This window comes from Lepidochelys olivacea (assembly GCF_965140295.1).
Source record: "Lepidochelys olivacea isolate rLepOli2 genome assembly, chromosome: 7".
NCBI classification, from domain to species: Eukaryota; Metazoa; Chordata; order Testudines; family Cheloniidae; genus Lepidochelys; species Lepidochelys olivacea.
The window spans coordinates 87,667,138-87,674,062 of record NC_140417.1 but is presented as its reverse complement, the minus strand read 5'-3'; the positions used below and the strand labels follow the sequence as shown (position 1 = coordinate 87,674,062).

General features: G+C 40.9%; 1 long non-coding RNA gene across 1 annotated transcript; it reads right to left on the bottom strand.

The window, feature by feature from the left end:
- Positions 1-2,754: 2,754 nt before the first annotated feature.
- LOC311524402 lies at positions 2,755-6,720 on the bottom strand. Its single transcript, XR_014712547.1, has 3 exons — positions 6,635-6,720; positions 5,928-6,050; positions 2,755-4,594 (listed from the first exon to the last, which is right to left on the bottom strand). It is a non-coding gene; the product is annotated as an uncharacterized lncRNA (long non-coding RNA).
- Positions 6,721-6,925: the final 205 nt, after the last annotated feature.

Below are 6,925 nucleotides of genomic sequence, written 5' to 3'. Positions count from 1 at the left end.
TAGGATTAAAAGGTTTGATAGGAATATTGCACAATAACCTCCTGGAAATGGTGGTTCAGACCAATGTGTGGAATGACTGCCTTAACTCAGGCAATGAATGCAGCCTCTCCCACTTCCATTCCCTCTCTTTACTATCCTCTCCCTTAATCTTTCTCCTCTGCAAACAGTCATTCCATCTCCAGTGACTCACCCTCCCTACTCTTTCATTTCTGCCTGCTCTCATTCACTCAGTCTCCATTTTAATTTCCCTCTTCATCCTCCCAACCATTTTCCTCAGTGTTCTTGTGGAGAGAGAGCACGTGCACGCAAAGGGCAGAGTCAAAAAAAAAAAAAGACAGTGAGAAGGGGGGAGGAGAGAGGAAAGATTAGAAGGGGAGTCCCTTGAGCCCACATGGCAGTATTACAGGAAGGGGCTGAAAGAAGTGGAGCCCCAAAGGTCTGTCTCCTTCTACTCCAAGGCTGACAGCTTCAGAGGGCAACTCATCTCTGTAGCAGATACCTAATTATGTCAGGCCCCATATTTGCACTTCTTATTTAGTTTATTACACTTGCCTTTGAACCACAGAATTATCTAATCTATTATTGTAGAAACATTCACAGGTGCTCAAGGCAAGGACATGCTCTGGGAAGGTGAACACAATAAGCAGACATGCAATTTTTTCAGGCTTTGTCTGTTACACACACAGAATTTGTGATTGGCTATTCATCTTACCAGTAATTTATCCTTCTCATGTTTATTGATTAAAAATGTTATACTACCCGAGTGTGACTTTCTTACTGACCTTGAGAGTTTACTTGTGGTTGCTACAATGCTATATGGTCACTCACAGCTGGTTTGTCATAATTGTGAACCTGACTTTATCCCTTTTGCCTTTACCCCTCACGATTGAGATTTGCCATGAGATTAAAAATTTGATTTGTTTGGCTCAACATGCCAAGAGTAACAGATGCCCAACTAGAATTCCTTCCTGCTTTACTGCTAGGCAACTATTTCTATAAACTTAGAACTGTCTTGAAATAAATGAAATTGCCTACAGCGTGAGTGATCGTTTATCTCTCAGGACTGTTATGCTTTTATTGTAATAGTTGAGTGAGAGAGCTCTCTATTTCATGAATCTGGAAGCGGAGATTAGACTTGTTGTCTATAGATTAACCCTCTTTATAATTAACCTTTCAATTAACTTCCCATCACTCCTTTGTAAAAGGCCATAAATACAATTGATACCACACTGCCTCTTAACCACAGAAATAGCTTTAGTAAGATAAAAATATGATGTATGGGCATAAATCTACAGAGAAGTATAACACTATAGTTCTAAACAGTGCCATTAGTCACTAGGTTCACCACAGAAGACAGAGTTTTGTGACAACAAAAACCAATAAAATTGTAGCAGAATCAAATAAGGTTAACATTTGTTTATCAATATAATATATAGGAACATAGTGAGTTATCTGGGAAAGAATTTAACTCCAACGCTCAGTTTCATAGAGGAACACTTATGAATGTCAGTGGCATTACCAAGATTCATTCAGGAGATTTACAAAAATGTTGTATTAAAAATGTTGCCATTAAGACTTTAAAAAATGCATTACCTCCTTCCTGGCAAGAATTAATACACCTGTAATGGCTATAAGGTGATGCTCCAAATGAGCTCCTTGTCTCGCTGTTCTGAATAGGAGTTTTGCTATGCAGAAGACTTTTGTGTTTTCCACTATGTTGAAAGACAATTTTTTTCCCTCACGGGCAAAACTTGCCTTTTCATCTTATCCAATATTCCATTTCCAGTTATGATAAAAAAATTCTACCAGTGAAAATGACTGTTAAATTCACATTTGGTAAAGGTTATGAAACAAAACTCATTATGAAAACTCATTATGAAACAAAAACTCAAAACTCATTATGAAACAAAATTTTCATTTTGGTAAAGGTTATGAAACATTTAAAAAACTAAAGAAAGTTTATTTAAGTTTGCCTACTATGAGCTGTTAGTTTAATTGGACTGATTTACATTTGTGTGGTTTTTGCTTTGTAATAGTGTCTTTATTTTAAGGTGTGCCAGTCAAATACATAGTTGTTGTGTGCTGCTGTTCAAAAGTTTAGAAGTTAGTTTATGATATTGGCCTGTAATGAGGCAATAGTGTTTGCAGTAGGTATGGGCAAACTGGTTTGGATTAAATAAGAACTGATCTTCACCTTTGGCCAAAACACAAACCAAATCAGTGAGGTTTGAAAAGGTTTAGGTAAATATTTTTGTGTGTCCCTCCCCCCCACACTTTCAGAACTGGAAGCAGAAATATCAGAATACTGCAAGGATAGCCAGTCTTCTTTCTGACTCAGCCAGAACCAGGAAATACCAGACTCTGTCCATGAAAGTACATTTTCCAGGAATTTTCAGCCCATTTTCTTGGCAGAGAAAGTTAATAATGAATTTGGATCTGCAAAAGACCTTACATATTTCACCAAACTGCATGAAAATGTCACTTCTTCAAAAGGTTCTCATATTACCCTCTTGAGGGTGTAGTAGTTGAGAGCAGATACCATTTATTCTCCCATGTGATTACTCACTCAAAATGAAAATTTCTACCTTTGTGTAGTTGGAGACTTGAATCATAAATGAGCAAAACTGTTGCAAACTAGAGACATTATTATGGATTTATGTGCTAACATATTACAATAGTGTAAATATATATTTAAAGACAGAGTTCATATCTGATGCATAAAGAACTGCATTTTCAGATTCAGGAATACTTCAGTTTGCATATATTTGTAGCAAAGCTGTACCCCATGGTACAGATTTTGTAAAAAAAACAGTATTTAGCAATCTCTATATTCAAGCAATCCAGGAATTTGGAGACACTTTTGGGCAGGCATGTCCAGTTTCTTTAGGAATAGAGTTGCATCCTCTTCCAGTCTGCATTTGTTTGGAGGGATGAAATGGTACAATTTGTTACATTTTACTTTTGGCTGTGGAATTCTTGTTCTCCAGTGTCCACTTGTTTGGCAAGAATAACTCTGAACCCAACTGGCAGGCTTCCCATACTCCTGCAAGGGCTATTTGGTTAGTAAAATTCTTTGAGCAGGAGTCAAAATTAGAGCTGGGCAAATGACGGATTTTTCAAACGAAAAAAAAGAAAAAGAAAAAAAATATTTCCGTTTGGATCAAAACAAATCTGATAATCCCAAAATGTTTTGGTGAATCGTAAGAGTCCGTTTCAGGTTACATAAAACATATTGTTCTATGTGAACCATTTTGTTTCTGGGCATTTTTAAAGGGCTAGATTCACAACAGAGGAGGAATGGTAATGCTCACCTTACAACTTTGAGCCCAGTAGTTTTTTTTGGCCAGAACTATTTGGTGAATAAACTATTTGTCCAAAATGTGTCATTCAGCTCTTGTCAGTGTCTGAAGGGAGGGGTGGATATGCAAGAGCTAGTCCTGGCTCAATGATTTTTCTGATCTATAAATACAAAATGTAGATTAAGCTAAAATGCCTATCCTGATCTTGGATAGATTTGTGTGCTTTTCTTTGTAAACCATTGGTTTCTTTATTTTGATTTTGTGCTAGAAGAAAGCAGTGGGGGATGTTAGTACAAAGGTGATGTGAAATAGGAAAGGAAAGAATAACATGAAAAAAGTGAATATCTCTGCCTGGGTACATATATTAAGTTTTGCTTTTCAATAGAAGGAAGGTAAAGGCCACACCAGTCTCAACTTCTTTGTTAAATACGAGTCTTTGGGTGGAAATTTGAAGCACAAGGCTAAATTTTAACAATACCAGGTTTTCATAAAACAGTCTTATGGTTTAAAATTCAGGCCCTTTTAAGTAAGTAAGTGTGAAGTTCATAGACAAAAACTAACAGGCCTGAGAAAGCTAAAATATCTGAGAAGAGAAGGAACACCCACTATTACATTATGCATTATGGGGGATATGCTTCAGAATGAGAGAACACCACAAACTGAGGTTTGGAAAAATAGTTATTTTTCTCCATAATAAATAGCGTGCAATCGGCCATTATGGATTTTTCCCTTTCCTTTGAAGCATCAGCTAGAGGCCAATGTCAGGAACAAAATGCTGTTGGGTAAACCATGAGTATAGAAGTTTCATGTTTAGACCAGTGTACTTTTTACTTTAAGGGTCACATTTTGAAGTAGGCTCTACTGTGTGTGTTCTCATCTGTGCCCTTTAAAAAAAAATTAAATCTGCACACACAAGGGCCTTTTCAGCACTTGAAATATTGCATTTGTACACATGCACATACAATGTCCAACAGTTGGGCACAACAATGATATTGAGGATAGAGCTTCACAAAATTGGGCCATGTTTTGAAAATATGTCCCTGAATATTTGTGGAGGTTCTTCTAAAAATATGACAATTAAACCAAAATAAACCCAGCAGCAGCATGAGGAAGATTTAAGTATATGTTCTGGCTTTAGATGTTAGCATCAACGCTTGGTCAGAGGATCCATTTTCAAATTTCTACTGGAGGGATTGCTACTGGTGAGGCAGGCTCACCTGTATATGAGACTTTCAAATGGTCATGCAGTAGTGTTGAATGTTTTCTGATTTCAGAATTAAAAATACTCCCTTCAGCTGTAAAAAAAAACAACATTAGATATTGTCAGAAGGAAAAGAAACCTAACAGTCTTACATATGCACATCTCCCCTTGAGGAACTTTGGCTCAATCTTGAGCGGTCATTCAGAATTCACATTTTTCCTTTACAGTAATTTTTAGGGACTTTTTAAAAATTTGCAGAGAAAACAAATACCTGATTGAATAGGATGGATGTCACTCAGACAGGATTGCAGTGTAACTGCTGCCCAAGAACAGGATTGCTGTGTCCCTCACTAGCTGCAGAAGATGTGGAGTGGCTCTGAGAAGAGGCAGTAGCTCTGGCTTCCCAGGCATTCCTCATTTCTCAGTAGGCCTCCTGTATTATGCTGTCAAGCTATGTACATGCACACCCTACGTTCCTTCATTGAAGTGAAATTGTGCACAAATTGGGTAGGGCTTTGCATAGTACTTCTCCTGGCCAATGTCTCAGCTGCTGTTTCTCAACAAACTCCACCTCACCCTCTTCACTACTCAAATGGTGCTATTTTCTGCATTTCATTTTTCCAGTCAGTTTTCTTTGCCCTCTTCCATACGACTTCTAATATTTCTTGCTAACCCTCTAATAACTGTGTAGCAGGCTCCCTCTCTCTAAACATTCATACTCACCTCTTTTGAATGGCCCACAAATGCCAGCCCATTTTTATATTTCATCATTATCCTCCCATTCATCACTGTATATTCACACCATTCCCATTGGAGGAATTGCCCCCCGCCCCCCTTAACCAGCACTGTTTTTTTTTAACTTTCATTTATCCATTGGGTTTCCCAGCATGTTTTATCTAATCTTTGACTTTCAGATTGTAAGCTTCTTGGAACTCCAGGGAGGCTGTGTCTTTATTTCTGTTTTATATTGAGTCCAATGCATTATTGGGGCTTAACAGACAGCTAATTAGCTATCTGTGTGAGCTAACACTTGTTTACACATGCAGCATGTTGCATGCAGACATAAGGTCCTTGAAGTCTAAATAGAAGGCTGCCTGCACTGTACACACTTTTTGTGGCTATTCATATTCTAGATTTATTTTTGCTTGTGCTTTGTATTGAATAAGATTACCAGACGAATGCTGCTTTAAACAGCAGCTCTGTGTTCAAGGTCAAACAGCAAGGAACAGTTCTATTTAAAATGAACTCCAGGGACCAGAGCAGAAATATGTTATAGAAACACAGAACTGACCCAGAATGATACTTCAGTGAAAAAATAAATGAATTTGTCTCCATTTCAGACAAATAAGAAACAAGATGAGAACTCTTTCCTTGTTTGTGCTGAAATGAAAGGGAAAGGAGGTTTAGAGTTACAGAGCTTATATTACCATATTGCATTACCAGTCAGTCACTGCGTCTCAACATTTCTTGATGTTTCTCTTTCAGACTTATTCTGATCTCCTCCTAATCCAATTGCTTCTGAAGCAGGATATTTCTGTATAGAGGAATTTCTAAAAAAGAAAAAAAAAAAAGAACCACCAACATGCTATTATCTATGGGGGACGGACAGACGGGGAGGACTTTTTGGCCTGAGGGCCACATTGGTTTTCGGAAATTGTATGGAGGGCCGGTTAGGCGAGGGAGTCGTGGCCTGGCCCCCACCTCCTATCCACAACCCCCCAGGACTCCTGCCCCATCCAACCTCCCCCGTTCCTTGATAGCCCCTCGGACCTCTGCCCCATCCACATACCCCTGCTCCCTGTCCCCTGACGGCCCCTGGGCCCCTGCCCCTAACTGCCCTCCGCAGCCCCATCCAACCCCTCCTCTCATTCCTGACTGCCCCCCCGGGAACCCCTGCCCCATCCAACCACCCCCTTCTCCCTGACTGCCTCCGGAACCCCTAGAATCATAGAATATCAGGGTTGGAAGGGACCTCAGGAGGTCATCTAGTCCAACCCCCGCTCCAACCCCCCTCCTTCCTGACTGCCCCCCGGGACCCCTGCCCCCATTCAACCCCCTGTTCCCGTCCTGACCCCTAGCCACACCCCCACCCTCTGACCACCACCCCGAACCCCACTGCTCCGTGTCCCCTTACCGCGCTGCCTGGAGCACCGGTGGCTGGCGGCGCTACAGCCATGCTGCCGCCACCACCGCTCAGAGCAGCTGGTCAGCCCGGGCTCTGCAGCCGCGCCGCCCAGAGCAGTGCGCCGGCGGCGGAGCAAGCGGAGGCTGCGGGGGAGGGGGGCAAACAGGGGAGGGGCCGGGGGCGAGCCTCCTGGGGCAGAAGCTCAGGGGTCGGGCAGGGGGGTCCTGCGGGCTGGATGTGGCCCACGGGCTGTAGTTTGCCCACCTCTTGTCTATAACATATAGTTATAAAGAAGAACAG